The 23,190-nt window shown below is 38.4% G+C and overlaps 1 protein-coding gene across 5 annotated transcripts in view; it reads left to right on the top strand.

Annotated features, from left to right (window-relative positions):
• SOX5 (SRY-box 5) overlaps positions 1-23,190 on the top strand; it is a 1,023,582-nt gene that overhangs the window by 323,335 nt on the left and 677,057 nt on the right. For all 5 annotated transcript variants that reach the window (XM_003792461.3, XM_012806794.2, XM_023514671.1 and 2 more), the window contains exon 5: positions 9,906-9,972. The gene's annotated coding sequence lies outside the window, so the exon portion shown is untranslated. The remainder of the gene's footprint in view (positions 1-9,905; positions 9,973-23,190) is intronic.

Genomic DNA, 23,190 nt, shown 5'->3' with positions numbered 1-23,190 from the left:
CTTGAGGTCAGAAGTTGGAGATTAGCCTGGATTCCATAGCAAAATCAAGTCTCTTCCCACCCCCTTCCAATCCACCCCCCACCCCCCCAAATTTGTCAAGTGTACTGGCATAGGTCTGTCGTCCTAGCTACTTGGGAGGCTGAGGTGGGAGGATCACTTGAGCCCAGGAATTTGAGGTTACAGTTAAGTGTGATTGTACCATTGTACTCCAACCTGGGTGACAGAATGAGACCATATCGCTTAAAAAAATGCATTAGAAGTACTTGATGATAAAATAAGGAATTGATATGTAGACAGGCATATTTTGAAGAGGTTATTGGAAAGAAAATACAATTTGGAGTTAGGCAGTCCTGGGTTCAAATCTCAGTGCTGCCACATGTTAACCAAGTGACTATGTGTGTCTGAGTTTGAGCCAGCATCCTTATTTGTTAATAGAATTAATAATGTAGGGTGGTTGTGAAATTGAAACTTCATGTAGATAAGGTATCCTGATACCAGCAAAATAAGTCATTAAATGGCCTTTTAAGACTTCTGGCTACAACAGAAAAAGTGGACCTGGATGGGGTGCTCCAGTAGAAATCAGTGGGCTGTGCTCAAGATTAGGTTATATGAAGATACTGGGTGTCAACTAGAACCTTCCCCAGACTTTCTTTTAATACCCACTTAAGTGGCAATATATAACTTCTCTGTGAGTTTTGCTATTCCTTTTAATAGCTTTTAAAACTATGACAATTAGGTGGGGCACCATTGCTCACATTTGTAATCCCAGCACTCTGGGAGGCTGAGGTGAGCTCACAGGTTCGAGACCAGCCTGAGGAAAAGCAAGATCTGTGTCTACTAAAAATAAAAAAAACTGAGGCAAGAGGATCACTGGAGGCCAAGGGTTAGAGGTTGCTGTGAGCTATGATGCTATGCCACTCTACTCAGGGCAACAGCTTGAGACTTTGTCTCAAAAAAAAAAAAAAAAAAAAAAAGAAAGAAAGAAAAAACTATGAAAATTATAGAATTTCTTAGAGAAGCATTTAGAAAATATAGATTAGTGAAGAAAGAAAATAATAAATTGCTGTAATTCTAAAATTTTTGTCAGCATGTTAGTAGGGAGATTATTTGTTGTTTATTTAGTCAATACCCTAGTGCCCTCATTTTTTATATATATATATAATCAATTAATTTTCAGATGACCGTATTTTGTGCCTAGACTTGTCTTATTTTTCTGGATAATTTCCTTAGGATATGTTTTCAGAAATGAAATCATATCTGAACATGTATCAGATTGCTAGTTTATCTGATCAAAATATTTTTTCAAAAAATTTAAATCAGGCTGGGCATAGTGGCTGACATCTATGTTCCTAGCACTCTGGGAAGCTAAAGATAGAGGATCCCTTGAGCTGAGGAATCAGAGACCAGCCTGAGCAAAAGCAAGACCCCATCTCTACTGAAAACAGAAAAATTAGCCGGGTGTTGTGGCAGGTGCCTGTAGTCCCGGCTACTCAGGAGGCTGAGGCAGGAGGATCACTTGAGCCCAAGAGTTTTCGGTTGCTGTGAGCTATCATGATGCTACAACACTCTAGCCTGGGCAATAGAGTGAGACTCTGTCTCCAAAAAAACCCATGAATTATTTCCAATTTCTAACAGCCACAGAGGAGAGGCCCCTCTTCACGTTACCTTTCCAGCATGAGATACTATTATAAAACTGGCACTAATTTTATACCCCCGTAACTGAGTGCTTTCATATGTTTGCTAACCTGTAGTTTTCATGAAATGGAAAGAAGTTCCTTAATGTCCCTTGGGGAGTTGGTGGAAGCTTCACTGAGAAGCTGTAATCATGGAGTCTTAAGAGAGGGTAGGCAGAGGAAAATCCCTCCATACTCTCATTGCCTTGCGTGCAGGGTTAAAGACTGAAGGAAAGAGACCAGCTACCACCTGCATCACATAGCCAAGAAGAGCAAGAGTGTGGGGAAGAGTAGCAGCTGTAGAAAGGGAGAGGGGACAGATTTTATAAATACAGTAGAACCTCCACAGTTGACACCCTCCCTACCATGACTACCTGCTTACGTTGACCCAGGAGTTAGCCAGAATTAACAAATTCTTTTTTCTAAAGACAGGGTCTCACTCTTGCTCAGGCTGGTCTGGAACTCCTGAGCTGAAGCAATCCACCCACCTTGGCTTCCCAGAGTGCTAGGATTATAGGAGTGAGCCACGGTGCCTAGTCTAGAATTAGCAATTCTTGATAGAGGAAATGTGGCATTTTTGTTTATTGTCTTGAGCAACAATACCAAAACTTCAACGTAAGGTTAACCTTTTCTTGTGATAGGTTAAAATTTTCTTGCAACTATTCAGAATTTCTTTGGAACAGCTTATGATCATTGATCTTCTGGTTTTTTTCACCCTCTAATTATTTCCTTAGCCTAGTAATCACCTATATAAATACTTTATTTTGGGATCATGATGATTATTGATCAATAATCTATATATTGGTATCAACGTATCACTGGACATTTCTGCCTTATAATTTTTTTCCTAATTTATTGTTGCACATTATCGTGTCTGCTAGAAACTCCTAAAATGCAGACTCTATGTCTGATTAATCTTCCTGGCTTTCACCAAAGGCAGAAAAAAAAAAAAAGAAATGAACATTTATTATTGGGTTCTGTAAGGACCTTGGTTGAATTAATCATGACTTTGATAGACTTAATCGGAAAGATTTTGCCTCTAGTAAGTTGAGGCCTGAACTCAAACTTAAGTTTCTGTGATCCCAAAGTACATGTTCTTTTTATTTCTCCAGTCTGCCTCTTACATATGCAATATCTTATAATAAGTGCTCAGTAACTTTTTGTTGAGTAAATGAACAGATGAATGGATGGATGGTTTCTATTCAACAAATCCCCAATTTAACTCAAAGCAATGTGCATGCACACTTTAGAGAAGGGATTGGAGCCTTATTTTAATTTGAACAGCAGAAAATACACTTGAATAGTCAAATATGTATTCAATAGGCAGAGAGGTTGGACACCCTCCGTGGTATAACTGAGTTGATCAGGCTGCTTAATATGTAACTCTTGTCATTATAAAGTTGGATACGTGTAAGATAGGTCCTTAGGCTCTGTAGCCTCTGAGTATTTTAGTACATACCTTACTATTACAATTAAAGGTTACTTAGAATTAGAGAATTTCAATTTGATATTACAGAAATTCGATAAAGTAAGTGCTGCCTCTTATATTTATCTAGTTTTGCTTGGCAGCTAAAATTTCCTTTCGTGACAGGCATCCTCAAATAGAGAATTCTGAAAACTCGAAAGGCTTATAAAATTCTGAAACAATCTGTGATTTCCAATCTTTCACAAAGTATATTATGAACTATGGCCATAGTCTGGCTTAAAATTTTTCCTTGCACTGTTAGCCCTGATAAAGTGATGGCAGTATTTTTATTGTGACTGAGTCATGTGGAAAGACTCATCTCCAAAGGCTAGGTTATGAGTAGAGCAACTTCCCATCATACAGATTGTTAGAAGTATTTACCTGGGTATGCCATTTAGGTTATCTGTCAGGGAGTAATCTAAATTTGTTTTGTACTATCTTAACATGATTAGACTTTTCAAGCTTTATGTGTGTACTTTTGAAAAAAAAATGGGAATGAGACTGAGTTACTGTGTTTTTGTTTTACATTAATTTTTTTAAAACTTGGTGTCTTGAGTTATAATCTGTATACCATGTAGTTAATGTTTAGTAAATCCACAGGGTTTTTCAGTATCTTCACAGTCCAGTCTGGGGATATTTTCATCTCACAAAAAGAAACCCTGCATTCATTACTAATCACCCCCCACCCGTTACTCCCCAAATCTCCTTCCTCTGTAATTTTAGGCAATCACTTATAGATACCTTTATAGATTTGGCTGTTCTAGACATTTCGTATAAGTGAATCATATAATTTATGGCCTTTTGTTGCCGACTTCTTTCATTTGATATAATTTTTTCAGGGTTCATCCATGTCATAACATGGACTTTCTTCTGGTTATGGCTGAATAATATTCCACTGTATGGATAAACAAAATTTTGTTTATCCATTTATAAGTTGATGGAGATTTAGATTATTGCTGCTTTTTTACTATTGTGAATAATGCCTCTTTGAGTATTTTTGTGCTAGTTTTTATGTGGGCCTTTTTTTTTGTTTATTTTTGCTTTTTCTTTTCTTATGTCAGGTTAGTCTGAGGGTAGATGTGATTAGGTTACATAGTTTGTGTTTGTAAGATGAAAGTCCGAGTTATAGTTGGATCCTTCACCCGGGAAGTATGCAGTATAACTGGGCAATGTACCTGTAGGGTGGGCATTTACCGGAACTCTTCCCCTTTGCTTGAATGTCATTGAATTTTTCTCTCATGTGAGCAGGTCAGTGTTAATCTACTAATAGAAGTTCAGTACTGAGTACCGGTGATGCTTGTTTTGACATTCTTGTGATACTTTTTCTAGGAGCATGTTCTGCAAATCCCTCCAGCTTGTTACAAAAGATACAAAATTTCCATCTCTGGCTGAATAGTATTTCATGTTATGCATATATTAATCCATTCATGTGTTGGAGGTCAGTTGGGTTGTTTCCACGTCTTTGCGATTGTAAATTGTGCTGCTATAAACATTTGAGTACCAATGTCTTTATGATAAAAATGTCTTTTTTTTCTTTTGGGTAAATGCCTAGTAAGGGGATTGCATGATTGAAGGGTAGGTCTCCTTTTATTTCTTCGAGGAATCTCTGTACTTCTTACCACAGATTCTATACTAGTCTGCAGTCCCCCAAAGGTGTCCCCGCACAAAAGCACATGGGTGTCCTTTCTCTCTGCTTCTGTGCCAGCATCTGTTGCTTTGAGATCTTATGAAGTGGGCCATTCTCCCTGGGGTTAGATGGTATCTCAAAGTGGTTTTCATTTGCATTTCTCTGATGATTAGGGAGGGACGATGAGCATTTTTTTTTTTTCATGTGTTTATTGGCCATTTGTCCTCCTGAGAAAAGTTTCTGTTATGTCTCTTGCCCAATTTTTACAGTTTTTGGCCGGGGCTGGGTTTGAACCTGCCACCTCTGGCATATGTGGCCAGCACCCTACTCCTTGGAGCCACAGGCACTGCCCTCTTGCCCAGTTTTTAATGGATAATCTACAGAATGGGAGAAGGTACTTGCAGGGCACACATGTGACACAAGGAGAATACCCAGAATTAGTAAAGAAGGCAAACAAATCAAGAACAGAGTAAACACCCCCCTTGGACCTATCATTTTCTTTCTCTTGAATATGTATTTAGGAGCAGAATTGCTGGGTCATATTGATAACTGTGTATGTAAACTTTTAGCGGCTGCACATAGCTCGGTATCCCAAAAGGTACCCTTTAAAGTCCCTGTGTGGGGGGAAAATGGGAAACTATGGCTAAATGTACCTTTATTTACAAAATATTCATTACAGAATTTTACAAAGAGGTAGCCAACATGTAGAGAATATTTTGTAAAATTTTGTACGATGACCTCAGGAGCGACTTCTGGGACAGTCCTGTGTTTTCTAGCTGCAGTATTTCATATTCCATCAACAGGGTACGAGGTTCGGATCTCTCTGCGTCTCCCCCGGACTTATCACTCTCTTCTTTTTATAGCCATCCAAGTGTACATCATGGGGCACGTCATTGTGGTTTTAGTTTGCATTTCCATGATGGCCAGTGATGTTGAGTATCCATCATGGCCTTATTGACCATTTGTCCGTCTTCTCTGGTGAAATATCTATTCAGCTCCTTTGATCACTTTTTAATTAGGCGATTTGACCTTTTGTTTTAGCGTTATGAGCATTTTTAAAAAATAGATTTTGGTAGTCAGTCAGTCTTTTTTTCCCTAACATTCTATAGATTGTGCTTTCACTTTTTTGATGATATCTTTTACAGCACAAAGGTTTTTAATTTTAATGTCCAATTTATCCATTTACTTCTTTTGTTGCTTGACATATCCGTTGGTGTTGTATCTGAGAACCTACTGCCAAACTCAAGTTCATGAATATTTATGTTTTCTTCTCAGACTTTTATATTTTAGTTCCTACATTTAGGTATATCATTCATTTTGAGTTAATTTTTATGTATGGTATGACATAAGGGTCCAATTTCTTTCTTTTATATGTGAGTATTCTGTTGTCCCAAAATCATTTGTTAAAAAGACGGCTTTGTTCTGACACTAATTTTCTATCATTAAATGGCATGTCTTGAAGTTCAGTATGACATGAACTATCGGGAGTCAGCATCGGATCCCACCAGGTCTCAGGTGAAACTGCCCTTAACTTCAAATGTCAGCTGCCTGTGGGGTCCCCAGAGTCCCCATACTTTGACTTGGCTGAACAGGCTACAAATGTAGGAGTTAAGATCCCACTTTAGGTTTGATGGTCCACTGTGGCAACAGACACAACTTAGAAAGGCGCTGTACTTACGGGTATCATTTTATTATAAAGGATTCAAATGAGAACCTGGATGAAGAGGTACATCAGATAAGTCTGGAAGGGCAAGGAGCATAAGAGTCGGGTGCACCACTGTCCAAGCCCGTCAGTATGTTCACCATCCAGAAGGCAGTCTGAGCCTCGTAAGTCAAGGTTTTATAGATGGGCATGAATGACTAGTCCACATAGGCCCTGTGCTGGGAGTCATTCTCCAGATCCTCTTCTCTCCCCAGAGGTGAGAGGACAGGAAATGACAGCCCTGTAATCACTTGCTGCTTCCTGGTCCCCTGCCCCCCAGACAACTTCTTCCTTCCTCTAGGCTGAGTCACTTATTAGCATAACAAAGACACAGCTCTCTCAGGGAACTTCAAGGGATTTTGAAGCTCTGTGCAAGCTACCAGGGACGAATATCAAAATTCTTTTTTTTTTTTCTTATTTATACCACAACTCATTTCTCCTCTATAGATTTGTCTTGACAACCTTTTCAAAAATCAATTGACCACAAGTGTATGGTTTCTGTTTTTTTTTTTTTTTGTTGTTGTTGTTTTTATTCTGTATTCTTAGCTCTATGCAGTTAGATCTCTACACATTTTAATGCTAGCATCACACTGTCTTCCTAATTGGTGGGACCACACCTATGGTGCATCTTACAAGGGTACCTGTGAAATTTAGTAAATGTAGAATATAAATGTCTTAACACAATAACTAACAAAATGCCATGAAGGCTATGTTAACCAGTTTGATGAAAATATTTCAAATTGTATGTAAAACCAGCACATTGTACCCCATGACTGCATTAATGTACACAGCAATGCTTTAATTTAAAAAAAAAAAAAAAAAAGAAAAGAAATTTTGAAGTTGGGAAAGATGCTTCCTCAACCTTTTCCTCCTTTTTTAGGATGTGCTTAGCTATTATATTTTCATATGAACGGTAGGTTCGGTTTGGCAGTTTCTACAGAAAAGTCACCTGGATGTTGATAGGGATTGCGTTCAATCTGAACAACCCTTGGGAAATGTTACTTTAAGAATATTAAGGTCTCAGGTCTGTGAACGTGGGGTGTTTTTTCATCTTTTCAGATACCCTTTAATTCTTCTCAGTGATGTTTTTAGTTTGTAATGTACAAGTCTTCCCCTTCTGTTATTATTTTTTTCTTCTTCCTTTTTTTAATTGTTTCAGATTCATTGACAGTACAAATGATTAGGTTACACTGATTGTATTTGTTAGGCAAAGTCCTTATAATTGTGCTCCGCCCACAAGAGGTGCACCACACACCTCAACCTCATCCTCCTCCCCCACCCCCTCTCCCCTCTCCCTACTTCCCCTACCCACAACCTTGAATTGATTTGAGTTTTTCTCTTATGTGGTATGTGTTAGATTGTCCACTGGCTTCATATTAGAATTGAGTACTTTGGATTCTTGCTTCTCCATTCTTTATGACTATTTTATACCTAAGTACTTTCTTCTTTTCCATGCTATTAGGAATGAAATTATCTCAGAATGTACATTATTAACGTATAGAGATACAATTGATTTTTGTGTATTGAGCAAGTATCCTGCAACCTCACTGAACTTATTCATTAGTTCTTAAGTTTTTTAGTGATTTCTGTAAGATTTTCTAAATAAAAATATTAATGTTATCTATGATAAGGTAGTTTATTTCTTTCTTTCCAGTCTGGATGGCTTTTCTTTTCTTTTTCTTTCTTAATGAACATGTCTGTAACCTCTGATACAATTTGGAATAAAGGTGGTGTGAGCAGACATCCTGGTCTGCTTCCTGATCTCCAGGGGCAAATAGTCTTTCACCATTAAGTATCTTAGTTGTAGCTTTTTCATATATGGTCTTTACTAGATTGAGATAATCCCTAAGATCCCTAGTTTGTTGAGTGTTTTCATAGTGTTAAAATAAGGTGTTGGAGTTTGTCAAATGCTTTTCAGAATGTACTGAGATACTGTATGACTTCGTCCATTGTTTTATAAATATCATATGTTACATTATTTGATATTTAGATGTTAATCCAACTTGCATTCCTGGGACAGATCCTACTTAGCTATACTATATAATTCTTTTTGCTATTTCATGTGTGCTAAAATAATTTAGATGTTCCAGAAAGTATCCTAAATTATTAAGACTTTTTAAAATAAAACATATAAATGAATAATCAAAGATTTAAGAATTCACCTAGTCTTAGGTCACCTCCAAAACTGCAGCTCTAGCATGGTAGCCCAGTAACACATAAATGGATTTCTGTTGTTAAAATGTTGATATACATAATCTGGGTGATAATACGGGATCACCCTAGGGCAAACAATAAGCATCATTTTTACTGATAAATTCTAATAAGCCCATTGTGAGATCCTACATATCACTACTAAACACTTAAACATCTTGAAATCATAGAATTTTATAATTTTGAGAGCCAAATCTTAAGAAATAGAGACTAGCAAGTGAACTTTGCCTTATAAAAATTATTTTACATTGACAAACAAATAATAAACATCATGATAAAATAAGGTAAATATATTAGAACCTTTCAGATTCATGACAAGCTTATGAAACTATTTTATAAGTGAAGAAAATAAGCCTTTGAAAGGTTAGCTGCATTTCCAAAGACATCTAACTTTTCTGTCCTGGGACCAATGATTACCTTTTGTTTTTCTGACTTTGCAGTCTAGCTCTGATAAAGTAACCAAGTATAAAGGGGATGTTTCTGTTTTTATTTTGCACTTTTTTGTTGTTGTGGATCTAGAAGTTACCCAATGAGTTTGTAAACTATTTATTCTCATGTAACTTAATATCTGCGTGTAATGTAGTATCCTGCTTTGCTAAGTGCAAAGGTATGGATGTAATAAATTGTAGTGTCCATTAGAATATTTTGCATAAAGTACTGTAGCTGTAAGTAATATTGTATTATATTTTAAGCCAACCATCGTGGACTATGAAATGGTTATAATTGTCTATCTCAATAAAATGATCTCAGGTGATTTCAAGATCATCTAGACTCATGTGTAGACGTGTAAATGTGTATTTGCATACACACACACACACACACACGCATGCTTGCATGATTGAGTTAATCATGTGAAAAATTTTAAGTGATTTAATTGATAAGGTTTCAAAATAACTTGTTCACATTTTTACATTTCATCTCTTACTATATCTTGAAAAGTCATTAATAAAGGTCCTTAATAAAAGTTTTTTAATTGTTCATTGATTATTTGTTCATCAACCGTTGACAGTTCTAGGAGGCTGATATTATTGTATGTTATGAACTAGTCTAGGAAAAAGTCACTACAATCAAGTTACTTAATATTTTTTTTCAAAATTTTGCGTTAGAAATTTTGTTTTTACTCTGTGAGGTTTAATTTTTCTTTTCATCTGAGTATTTTGGAGTTACTTTGCTTTCTCATGATACTTTTTTTTTCTTTTTCTTTCCTTTTTTTTTTTTTTAATTTAGCATTTCAAGAAATAGATAATATTGAGGACACCAGGAGTGGGAGAGATTGGACTGGGAGACCCAGCAGGTCAGGACATTTGCTTTATTGTTTGCTGACCCTTCTTTTTCCTGTTAGTTGTACAGTTCTCAAATCTCTTACCACTTGCTCACTTCTTGTGTGTGCTTACTTGGGATGCTCTCAGTTACGTAAATCATGAATAACACCCTTATAGAAAAATCTCATCATTTAAGAATTTCTTACTCACATCTGATGAGGAAAAGATAATGGGAGGTAAACTTTCAAGAAGAGAAGAACATTTCTTCCCTAAGAAGCTATAGAGGTACCCTGATTTCTATCACTCCTTATATTATATACGCTATTTTGAAATGAGGATTTCTTGATTTTCCCAGAATCAATCTTTAAAATATATACGATGTTAATAAATACGTAATTGTGATGGAAGAACACTCAGGGCCTGAATGTTGAGTTTCCTTTCTTCTCTGCTTAGTTTACCTCCAAAAGCTCTTGATGTTCTTCGGAATCAATCTGTTTGCTGATGTGAATTTTAACTATTGGATGTTGGCTACTGTGTATAAAATGAAAGTTAGAAAAATCACATAGTTCGTACGCTGATAAGGGCATTTGGCAGTCCTTGTGGTGGGTTTCATGTTAGTCAGCCTGCTCAACAAGTTTGTGTGTTGCCCTGAGTGTGGTTCCTCTTGGTGTGTCCATCTCCTGGTGCAGAGAGCCATCTCAGTTGTCTTTCAGTGGTCATCAGAACTCTCACTGTTACTGCTTAGTGACGTATGAAGATGTGAGGATCCTCTCTTCCTGTGTTCTCCCTCTGGTGTTCCCACTTCCAGGACTCACCTGGAGTTTGTCTTAGTTTCTCCATATTCAGGACTCCGGCAGAACGACCACCAGTGGGTTTTTCAGTTTTCATCACACAAAGAGATGAATGCCTTTGTTCTTTAGTTTGATCACATCTCTTCAATTAAAATGACTTACTCAGAAAGGAGCTTAGCTTGAGGTTCTTCTGTGTGGATGCTTCAGGGATTTTGTTAATTTCTTACATTAGCCCTAGGGATTAGGCAAATTTTTAGTGGCACTACCTTGAGAGAACACTACCTTCTAGTTTAAAGGGAAGATGAATTTCGAGTATAACATCATACAATGCAAATGCTTGTCTCTGCTCTTAGCTCATTAGAATTATGTGCCCAAGTAATTGGGTTTGTGAGTACGTCTGCCCTGATTCTTGCAAAGTTGAGAACCCATTTTTGAATGATACTTCCGTAAAGACTGCTCTGATAACAAACATCCCCCTATTTTTGGTGTACAAATATTGCTGAAATTAAAACCTAATCAATGGAAGTTAAAAGTGGTGCCATTATTGACATACAACTATTAAATAAATATTGACATTAAATTGAATACAATTGTTCTTGAGTTTTGCATGTTTGGAAACAAAATCAAAAAGGAAGAGACAGACATCTCACAAATCCCTGTAGTCTGAAGAGGTAGAAAGCGCCTCGGTCTAGTTTGCTTTTCAGACCTAAATTGCCATCCAGTGTCACATGAAACATTAGTATCAGAGCTAAATCTGCGTTTCTCAGTGTGACACACATGCACTATATTAAGCTGCCCTCTGGGTTATGGAACGCAAACCCTTCTTCTGCATACTACATGGTGCACACACATGAAAATACCATCATACCTGATCCAGCTTCACCAATTCATCATTTTTTAAAGAATGCGATTGCTATGGATGCTTCACTTTGGGAATCTTTGAAGAAATCGAGAACTTTAAGAGTTGTCCCTGGTATTGTTTCCCTGGAGAAGTTTCCTGTTTAACTGGGTAAAATAAAAAGGTGATAATCCATTCATTCATTTACTTATTCATTCATACCAGAAGAATTTGTGTTCTCCTGGAGCTCTCATTGTAGTGGAAGAAAACGTCAAGTGGATATTTTGATATGTATATCATTGGGGGTAAGTACTAAGGAGAAAAATACAAGAGGGCAAATAGAGAACAGTGGAAAGCTATTTAAGATATGTCGTCTAGGGAAGTCCTCTCTGATAAGAAGGGGATGGAGCAGAGGCCTGAAAAGAGAGGGAGAGGGAACCATTTGGATATGTGAGGGAGGACAGGTATATTCAGTGGGAAGAGTAAGCATAAGGAGTGGGCTTGGAGTGTTAAGGAATGGCAGGAAGAGAGTAAGGAGCACACAAGTGATAGATGAGATGGGGGTGGTGTGGTGTTTGTCACCCAGAGCCTGGTCAACCATGGTAGGCCCTCGACTCTTACTTTAGTGAGATTGGAATCCTTCAAGGGCTTCTAGCACACAGGGGGCATGATGTGGCTTATTGGTTGTGTGCAACAATTTAAAAATGTCTCTTTATGGACAGAAAATAAATTATGAATAAGAATAAATTTAAATGAGTGAGGACTGGAGTACCATTGTCCAATCCAGATATTGACTGAGGATTGTGTTCTAGGAGATAAGGTTAGACAGTACAGCTATCCTTTTTCTTTTCTATGTCCTTTTTGCAGAATTCTTATGCATGGGAATCATGATCTTTGTATAATAACTTATAGATTCATAATAGAGACATCAATGATAATGATATATAGGATTTAAAAGTTGCATGCATCCGATTAGTTGCTTTGCACAGCTGAATTTCTCATTTGTTGTTCATTTATAATTTTAATCAAAACTACTTAGTCTTGTGTAAATCCAGAAAGAAGTCCTGAATTTTGTCTTCTGTCTGCAAGGGAAGATGTCTGAAAATTATCTTTTTTTTTTTTTTTTTTTTGAGACAAAGTCTCACTTTGTCACCCTCAGTGGATTGCCATGATGTTGTAGCTCTGTAGCTCACAGCAACCTCAAACTTTTGGGCTCAAGTGATCCTCTTGCCTCAGCCTCCCGAGTAACTGGGACTACAGGTGCCCACCACAACACCTGAGGTGGGGGTTAGAGATGGGTTCTCGTTCTTGCTCAGGCTTCTGTCAGATTCCTGAGCTCAACCAATCTACCTGCCTCAGCCTCCAAGAATGGTAGGATTACAGGTGTGAGACACCATGCCTGGCCTTATGTTATCATTTTATTATAATTATCATATGATCTGTGAGTCAATTTAGGAGGAGAAAATACATTGTTTTTTGGTTTGGGCTTGTGTGTGTGTGTATGTTAAAAAGCCCTCCACAATTCATTAGTAATTAGAGGGCATCAGTTACCACCTGGGTGATGTGGGGTCTTTGGCCTATGTTTGCTACCAAGTGACCTATGCAAGAAGTTCTGTGGCCTCGTTACCGCCCTGCAGTTCCTTCACATCTGTTAAGCCACTGTACACATAGAAGGTGGGAAATAAAAAATTGTTGAATAGTCGTCTACATTAGAAGTCAGCATTTATAATACAAATGAGAAAATAAGGGAGATCATGTACATTACAGAGGAAAGTGTTCATATTTATTTTCAGAGGAATTATTAGCTTGGATTCGATACTACTGACACTTGGAAAGAAGGGATGTTTATACAGTCTTCTCAGATCTCAAAGTGACTATTAAAAAAGGACTTTGAGAGGCGGGAGTACTTTCTATTAGAAATCTTGTGGTAGCAGTTTTCAATGGCCAAAAACCTATTTACCAAAAATTTTTCAAGCTTTTGACTAAATACATTAGAAATTCTAAACATGAAAAACACTCTCCTAGGTTATCTAACCTTAGATTCCCAATATGGGGCTATCAGAATATCCATCCAACAACAACTATATATATATATCTGAATATTTACTATCATTTTCTTAAAAATTATTCTAAATTCTTTATTTTTAGTCATAGGAATAAGAGTCATTTTTATGATTAAAGTGAGAAATAATTCTTGGACGTTATTATTTGGACAGAGCCTGCCTACCTCAGCTTCACATGTATACCTAAACTTGGTCTTGATTCTGAAGTGATTCCAGGAGCTTTCTGCTGCAAGTGGTGGACAAGGTTGTCATCTCCCATAAGGGATAGGCCTTCCACCTGTGCTTAATTCCCCACTGCCTGTTCTACAACATTCTTAATCCCCACCACATTGACCCCCACCCCGGAAAGACTCTCTTTCCTTTGCTTTCTGTTTGGGAGTGAGCCTGTCTTGCTCTAAGCTGTATCCCAGTACATTTTTCAAAGTGCCTTGCTACTAGCACATGATGAGTAAGAAGAACCCTAACCAAGTGATTATAATGTGAGATGCAACGTCATGAAGGCTGCAAACGAGGTGTCATTCTATGGGAGGTCATAGTGAAGGGAAACAAAGCGTCCTAGACATGGCCCTGTGTGAGCTGGGCTTTAGGATGCATATGACTTAGCCAGGCAAAGCTGTCGGACATTGGGAAGACTGTCAAGGGTATGTTTAAGGGTCTGATGTCTTCAGTACCTGTTTCTGGTTGAGTAAGTTTGGATGTAACGCAAGGGATCCTAAAGTAGAATAGCAGCTTCAAAGATAAGGTGGGGTCAAATCATGGAGCACTTTTAATCTTACGCTAAGTGATTTGTCTTAATCCAGGAGCATTTGGGGAGTCACTGAAAATTTTTGTTTATTTTAGGAAACTGGGGTGGTGATTACAGTTATGCCTTGGGTTAAGAAGATGTTAATGTGAGATTTTTTTTTTCAAAGCAATATTATTTTGTTCTATGTATTCTTGTATATCTTGAAGAAAGTAAGGTTATCTTCAGAGTTCATGGCAGTTGATTATACGTAGTTAAATCACTGGATAAGTATAGTCTAGATTTTTGACCTTAATGTGAGGTTGATTGAAAGCAGAGAGGCTATGAGGAGGAAAATAGAGGACGCTGAGGTGGTAACACCTGAAGACAGATGGAAGCAGAATGTTGAAGACGGACTCTCTAGGGCTTGATGTCTTCCTGGAGTGACGAGAGATGAATTTCAACTTCCAGTCTCTGAAATCAAGGCCATGCAATTCACAGATATAGGAAATCAGAAAAAAGCAGTTGGTTGTCTTTATTGATTTATTCTTTTATGTTTTGGTCAGGGAGCAGGAATTATTTTCAGAGTCTTTATATTTGAGGTATCGATTGTTTTTTAAAGAGACTTTTTTGTTTCTTTGGAGACAGAGTCTCACTTTGTTACCCTGAGTAGAGTGCTACGGCATCATAGCTCACAGCAACCTCAAACTCCTGGACTCCGGTGATCCTCTTGCCTCAAACTCCTGAGTACCTGGGACTACAAATGCCTGGCTGCTTTCAGAGGTTAGAGACAGGGTCTCACTCTTGCTCAGGCTGGTCTCAAACTCCTGAGTTCAAGCAGTCCACCCGCTTCGGCCTCCCAGAGTGCTGGGATTACAGATGCGAGCCACTGTGCCTGGCCTATCAATGTTGAATCTGTGATATGGAATACTTTCTCAATATATTGGAACCTGGCATGGGAGTTGAGGCTGAAGCTGTATGCATTTAAACTAGATGGAGAAAGTTGCCTCCTTAGTGGACTAAGGGCAATCCAGACTGACAGAATATCCTGACAGGCCAGGAACATGAATGCCAAGTGAAATTTGGAAGATCATGCAGAATAGTGAGAATAAAAGAAATCTGAGGTTCAAATTGTACTCTGCTGCTTTATAAACTGTGTGGTCCTGATTGTGGATTTTTTTTCTATGTATTTAAAATAGCTTCATTTATTCATTCCTGTATTCTTACTGAGTTTTACCCTGTGACAGGCACTGTCACATTATTACCTGACTTTCCCTCCATCCCATCGCTGGATTACCATCTTCATTGGTTCAACTTGGCCTATTACTCAGAGTTAGAGGAAAAGAATGATGGATACAGATCTTGTTCATCCATGGGATCATGCCATTCGCATGTCAAAGTTCCCCCTTCCTCACGTGGGTTGGGTAGCTCTTAAAAGGAAGTGGTAGAGAATGCTGCCTTTACTTTGACAATAACAGAAAAGAATCATTATGCTGATTTCCTTTCGGTGCTTATAGTAAAATATTTAACTCACAAATGATTTAAAATTTCATCCTCTTTAACGGTGGTTAAACACTCTGATGTTATAGAGCTCTGCCAAACGTGACTATTACCATGTGACAACGGAGAAGTATTTGGACAGAAGTGCTAGTTAGGAGAGGGGCGCCCTTCCCCTGAATGCTGAGCGAGTTCTTGCCCAGGGTGTCCCCAGGAACAGGAGCTGACACAGGTGTTCAGCGCAGTTGCTTACTGCTTCCCATAAAGAAGGATGGGGGGTGCTCAGCGCTGCTTGTTTGTGGCACTCAGCGCATTTGGCAAGCAGTCAGCCCTGGCTGTGGATTTCCCTGGGGAAAATAAAAGCCACAGGGAAGTCATCAGTGTGACCTTCTGCTGGGTAGTTGGCACAGAGTCGCACCACAGGAAAGCTTTCAGTTGTCATTTTCGGAACGGGTAGATATCAGGTGTTGATGGAGGCTCCCCATTCAAAGTGGAAGGTGGAGAAGGAAAAAAAATATCGAGCAGAAGCTTACCAAAAAATTCCTAGTCATGAAGTTAACACCAACTGATCTGCTGATAAAAGGGATTTATTTTGGGGGGGGTGGTCTTTGGGGGTGTTTCTTGGGTTCTGTAAGCATAATTATAAGCTTTCCTATTTAAGTCTGACCCATCATATTGAAATGCTGTCACTAGGATCATTAGCAAGTAAAGTGTTGATAACATACTCAAATGCACAGCAGAGTTCTGGCTCTTAAGTGTCTGGACTAACTCCCAATATTAGGAATAGGAGTCAAACTGCCATCACTTTTCCTGTGCTAACAGACGCCCTGCCATTAGCAGTCTGAAGGCAATTTTAATAAAATACATAGCCCTGCTGAGTTGGTCTCAAAAGATAAATAAGCAATGCAGAAAAGAAGCTTTTGTTTAAAAGTAATTATTTAAACTATGCATTACAGGTAATTTTCTTTTACCAGTAAGGCAAATGCTATCAGAATTTCAATAATGATTTGGTGGCACTTATCTAAATAATGTGATATTGTCATTTCTAAGAGTTAAAGCCGTGCTTATTTTTACTTATGCACAAAATGAGGGCAAATTGGATCCAGGTATGATGTGCATGTGCTTTACAGTTGATATAACATTTCTGGGTGAACAGTGTTGTATTCTTGGACAGATTTATGGAAATGTAACAAGCTGGTGATAGAGTTCTGGGAACTGCAGACTTGACTTGCAAACACAGATTAGAACAGGAGGGCAAAGAACATCTTTTTATTTTTCCTTTGCTGTCAGGAAAGAAATCACATTTTTCAGTCTTTTAAAAGCTCTTTGAATAGGATGCTTGTACATAAACCATCTTCACAAGGGTATAATAAATGTGTGCTTGTATCAGAGGAGCCAGGGCTTTATTTGCCAAAAGGTAAAAGGCTCAGAAAGCTTAAGAGTCTATTTGGAAACCATTAAAAACCACCACCTTTTCTTTTCTTCTTAGTCACGAAATCCTTAAATTAATATAGAATTAGGGCTGGCCCTACCGTAGGCAGAGTGAGAACTCGCCTGCCGAAGTAGGATGCACGGGGTGTCAGGAAGGCTTCTGTTTCTCACTGCCATCCAGGGGGAAGCGAAACAGTAAGATCTAGGGAATGAGACAGATCTCAGTTCAAATCCCACTCAAATCCTACTCTTTTTTTCCCCACGATGTGTATCACTCTAAGCAAGTACTTTGTCTTCTTCAAGCCCTTCTTTCTTGTCTATAGACTGGGGAAAACAATAAAACCAGCCTTGGATGATTGTCATGATGGTCAAGTGGGACAGTAGGTATAAAACTTTTGGGGTGGTGTCTGCATAGGGCAAATGCTCAGGAAATGTTTGTTTTTATTTTGATGAGCTATTCAAGTTTGATCAGGGAAAGTTAAAGGTCAAACATGATGGAATGCTAGGAGTTGGGATAAATATGTTGATGCTCTTTACTTGAAAACTAAAGACGTCCAGTGGAAAATAAGCATTTAAGCAGACAACTTAAGGACCCTATGCCACTTGTTGTTGTGTAGATTTAGGTCTTGGGGACACAAAGGAGGCAGGGCTTAATCTTGGCCAGGGGAGAAATTATTTCAAAATCTTCTTGATTTGTTAAGCTTTCAAAGAGGAGGCATTAAGCTGTATAGTTTCATTTTGAGTGGCTTCTTCAAAGCCAAGACTTTTTTTTTTCCCTAAGAGTGATTTTTGGTGATATCTATAGGCAGTGAGAGGAAGTACATGTTAATTAACTGCTCAAATGCTGCTCACCAGCTTGCTCAAATGATTTGTGGGAGAGTCAAAAACACAGGCTTTATTTTTGTCCATTGCTGATGGTACAAGCCTTTTGGAAGATGTTCCATTATCTAGCCAGTCTAGGTATACATGTGCCAAATCTTTAGGCCCCAAATTATCCTCCTTCTAGAGATTTATCCTTAAGATACCCCTTCAACCATATGAAAATCATATGCCCAAGGTGACTCCTTGCAACATTGTTTATGGTTGAAAAATATTAAAAACTACCTAAGTACTCACGCATAGCAGAGTAGTTGAATATACCAGGGCATCTGCACACGATGGAGTCCTGTGCAATCACAAAGAGAATGAACAGATACAGAATGAATTGCAGGCTGTGTCGCTAAATGAAAAAAAGGAGAGGGACCAAGAACATCATCTAGAATGGAAGGAAAATAAGAAAATGTCCATGTATCTGCTAATCGGGGCAAAACCCAGGAAGGGTAAACTCATGAAACTGATCACTTTCCCAGGCTGGCCCCAGGGAATGGGGATGGGCAGATGTGAAGGGGCTGAATAAGGCACAAGGGGTCATGGGGAGGGAGATTTATCTGAATAAACTCTTCTTTTTTTTTTTTTTTTTGATCTGCTTTTTGGAACTGTGTTGTTAAATATACTCAAAAATAATTGATTAATTAAAATGGATTAGGAGTGTTCAGGGAGCTCCATATAAAACACAAAAAATAGCAAGTAAACTTAAACTGTATTCTTCACAGTCACACATGAAGGAAACATGGAGGAAGAAAGACCTGATCTGAGTAACTTTGCCCTGAATTGCTCTAGGGCATTGGAGTATTTGGACTTTAGACTCTAAGTTTAAAAATGTTAACCAAAATAATAATAATGAAAAAATCCTGTTGTACTCTAATCACAATCTTTGTTTTTCACCAGATATGGGTTAGTGATTCTGTTTTTCTCAGGAGTGAGACTTAGCATTTTGAAATTGCCTCCAAAGTGTCCAAGGATTGTAGATAATGAAAGCTATTTCCTAAATGTCAAAGAAAGGAGGAGGGCCCAAAGAAACCCTGTGGTGTTGGGTTGGAATCTAAGATATCAGTAAGAAAAACAAACATCACAGATATGCCAATAAAGAAACAGAGGTCTGTGTGTATCCATATATATGAGGGGTGTCCAACCTTTTTTTCTGCTCTGTTGCACATTGGAAGAATAAGTGTTGTCTTGGGCCACACATTAAATACACAAATACAAATTAAAGCTGATGAGCCAAAAAAAAAAAAAAAAGGTGTGTGTGTCTGTGTGTACTTTTTGCTATATATGACACACAGATATGTAAAAGAGTCCTCAAATAATCGGCATGTGGCCCCAGCTCTATCTGCTGAGAGGGCCTAGAAGCTGTAACACTCCAATAGTGATGAGCACATTGGAACGTGGATCTTGGTTTCTAACCACCCTTCTCCAGCAAAAGAATCCTTGTGCAAATCCGTGATTCCAGGGCTGAAGCCAGGAAAGTCTGGAACATGTTGAGCGTGTGGAACACCTGTGGTGCCGGAAAGTACCAAAGGACTAAGAAATGATGAAAACGTGTTAAAATAACAAGGGAGTCAGATTGACAAAAAAGTTGAGTTACCCCATCTGATATACTTGTGTCAGAAAAGAATAATAAGAAGGGGTTATACTCAATATAGCCCATGAGGTTATAAAAATTATTAAATAAGTAAATAAGTCGGGAGAAAGGAAAGCTCTTTTGTAACAGAAAAATACTAATTAGTGCATGTAGGTGGATTGATGGGATTAGAAGTTACTGTCAGGTAAACAGCACAATGATAATTGTTTCACATAAAAATCATCAGATGGATGTTAATTTAGTGAGTGAAATATGATGATGAATAGGGTTTTTATAGAATGTCCAAGGGACTCCTCTCAAAATACTTATTAATTCTACAGGGGTAAGTAGTAATGTTACAGTGGAAAACTCTGGCCGACACCACCTGAAACAAATGATCAAAGTTAACATGACCGGTAGTGAGACACGTCTGCATCATGTGCCTCTCACACAATTCACTGAGAAAGGCACAACAAATAATTTCTGCTGTGTTCTTGCCGAAAATGCATAATGAGAACTTAATCACAGAGAAATACCAGACAATGCAGAAGGAACATACTACAGAATAACCTGGCAGTGCTCTGATAAAGTGTGAAGGTCACAGATAATAAGAAGACTGGGAGCCGCCCCATATGGCCAGAGACGGGAAAAGCATGGCCACTAAATATTAGCTTATGGTCCAAGAAAGGACACGAATGGGACAGTTGTTGCAGTTTGAATAAAAGCCATAGATCAGCTAATAATATTGTGTCAGTGCTAATCTCCTGGGTTTGATTATTGCACGGTGCTCCTAGAAGTGGTTAATAGGTGGGGAGTTTGGGTGAAGAATATATGAGAACTTTCCCTACCATTTTCACAGTTTGTTCAGTCTGAAATCATTTCCAAAGGAAACATTACATTGAAAAATAAAAAAAAATGTAAATGCCTTAAATAAGAGGTATGTGTGTATTACCCATCCTTCATTATCATAAAGAAAAAAAGAATTTTTTTTTCCTGGAGGATAACGCAAGACTAGGGAGGAGGGAAACATTGTAGTGGAGTGATGGGTTTACAACCTTGTGACTTGGGTCTTATTCTCCTAACTGACTCTGTCGCACACTGTGTAAGCCCAGAGGGGACTTAGGAGACTTTCGCATTTTGCTAGCCTATTTGCCAATAAAATAGGAATAATGATCGAGCAATATGGTTTCTAATTATTCACACCAATGGAGGAAAACAGAGATTTCAAGTATGGAGCCCCAAAACAATAATTTTGAGAAGCACTCACGTGAAGACTGAGATTTAATGCCAGTGAAGGACTAAGTGTATTCTGGTAGATGTAACATTCCAGGTTATAAAAATATTTCCATAGAGGGAAAGCAGAGCTAGTACATTAAGTTCCATGGATGTGTATAAAGACATCAGTAACCAAAGAAAAACCAGAAAGGAAGCAAGGTGAGCGGCGCACACCGCGGCCATTCAGTCAGTCTCTGAAAGTCCAGTTGAAGTTAGAAATAAGGTCTGATGGTAGACATATGCCACAGCTTGTTAATCCATTCCTGGGTTGGGGTAGGGGATGAGGGATGGGGGAGAGGGGAGGAGGAAGGGGAATGAGAGGTCATGGTGTCTGACACACCTTTTGGGGGCAGGACACAATTATAAGAGGGACTTTACCTAACAATTGGAATCAGTGCAACCTAATTCTTTGTACACCTCAGTGAACCCCAAACAATTATAAAAAATAAAACAATGCGGTCTGATGACTCACACCTCCCAAAGTTTGAGGTGCCAGTGAGGTGGGGGTAGTACTCGATGATAAAGGAGTTAACATTCTACTCGGGAGGCTGAGGCAAGAGAATCGCGTAAGCCCAAGAGCTGGAGGTTGCTATGAGCTGGGTATGCCACAGCACTCTACTGAGGGTGACAAAGTGAGACTCTGTCTCTAAAAAAAAAAAAGTAATTAATATTTTGTGACAGCTTTGAAGGACTAGGGTAAAGAGGCAGTAGCCCTTGAGAGTTGTACAGAGATCTATTTACCACCAACTTGTTTGCACTACTTAAAATTAAAAGTTTTCCTGTTCGAGATAGTTACAAATGTGAGCAGAGAGACTGACTTCATTAACTATAAATATATATATATTTATATTTTATATATTTTTTTTATTTTATATTTAAAAATATATATATATTTTTGCAGTGTTTGGCCGGGGCTGGATTTGAACCCGCCACCTCCGGCATGTGGGGCCAGTACCTTACTCCTTTGAGCCACAGGCACCTCCCCTCATTAACTATATTTTACAGGTGGGGCAGATCAGATCCAGAGTTCCCCAAATCATACAGCTAGCAGAGAAAGGACTAGCATACTAGACCAAAGGTGTTCACTTCAGTTTAAGAATCTTCTACATCAGGGAATGCCCTAAAAGTATAGGAAACTTTTGTGTACACGATTATGCAGGTACTTTTTTTTTTTTTTTTAAGAAAGGATCCCAATCACTTGATTCCATCAGATTTTCAAAGGGGTCTGTGGTTTAAGGATAAATCCCAGGATAAAATATAATTTCTTTCCATACTAGCGCACAATATGGAGTGGACATATTTTTGCCGACTTGGGAATATACAACTGTTATAGTGCATGAACTCAAAAAGCATTGGTATCAGCAGCATTTAACAGAGAAATTGCCCAGACATGCCCAGAATCACAGGAGTTTGTGCCAGAAATAAAAGCAGAAGTTCATCTGCTGATAGGAGAGTGATTTTCCTATTGACCATGTTATGAATTATGTTTAATGCAGAGAGTGCTTGGTTAGACCCTCCCTGGCCAGGAAGACTAGAGGTCCAGTGCCCCAGTCTGGTACCAAGGACAAGGGCAGATCCATAGGAACTTGGAGCAGCAACAGGAGTTCCAATGCTCTGCTGAGACATTGATTAGCATTTTGAGCATAAGGGTGATTTGAATAAGATTCTGTGGTTTGCTTAAGCATCCTGGGGGTGGAGTTGGGGGCAATAGTAGAATCATCTTAAAGAAAATGTCTTTGAAATGTGGCAGTAGCTTTGGGGTGAAGATTATGAATGTGTCTGTTTTATCTAGCACCTGAAACAGCTCCCAGAGTCTTAGCTGCCTGAATTACTTTAGGGCATTGGAGAAGCATTTGAGAAGATGCTTCTTCTGTCCAGAGGCAGTTTGAAGAATTCTTCTTCTTTGAAGGATCCTTTGAATGATGCCAGAGTCTCTGGATGGCTTTGACCTTTGCCAAAAAGGTTACAGTCTCTAGAAAGATACCCAAATCTTGTCCCCGTCTGCGAGCATGTGGACTGCCGTGGCAGAGTGGATCAAACAAAGAAAAATATTTACCATTAAAATCAGAGTCCCTTATCACTCATGCATGTATTTTTTCCTTAAATTCATAAATTTATATATAAATATTCATAAATATCTATTTGGCTTCTAAACTCAAGATTTATGAAAGACTTAATACCAAGATGTGTTAGG

This window comes from Otolemur garnettii, unplaced genomic scaffold, assembly GCF_000181295.1.
Source record: "Otolemur garnettii isolate 467f Iridium unplaced genomic scaffold, OtoGar3 scaffold00057, whole genome shotgun sequence".
Classification (NCBI taxonomy): Eukaryota; Metazoa; Chordata; class Mammalia; order Primates; family Galagidae; genus Otolemur; species Otolemur garnettii.
The sequence above is the reverse complement of the archived record's forward strand: the minus strand, read 5'-3'. Positions and strand labels throughout refer to the sequence as shown.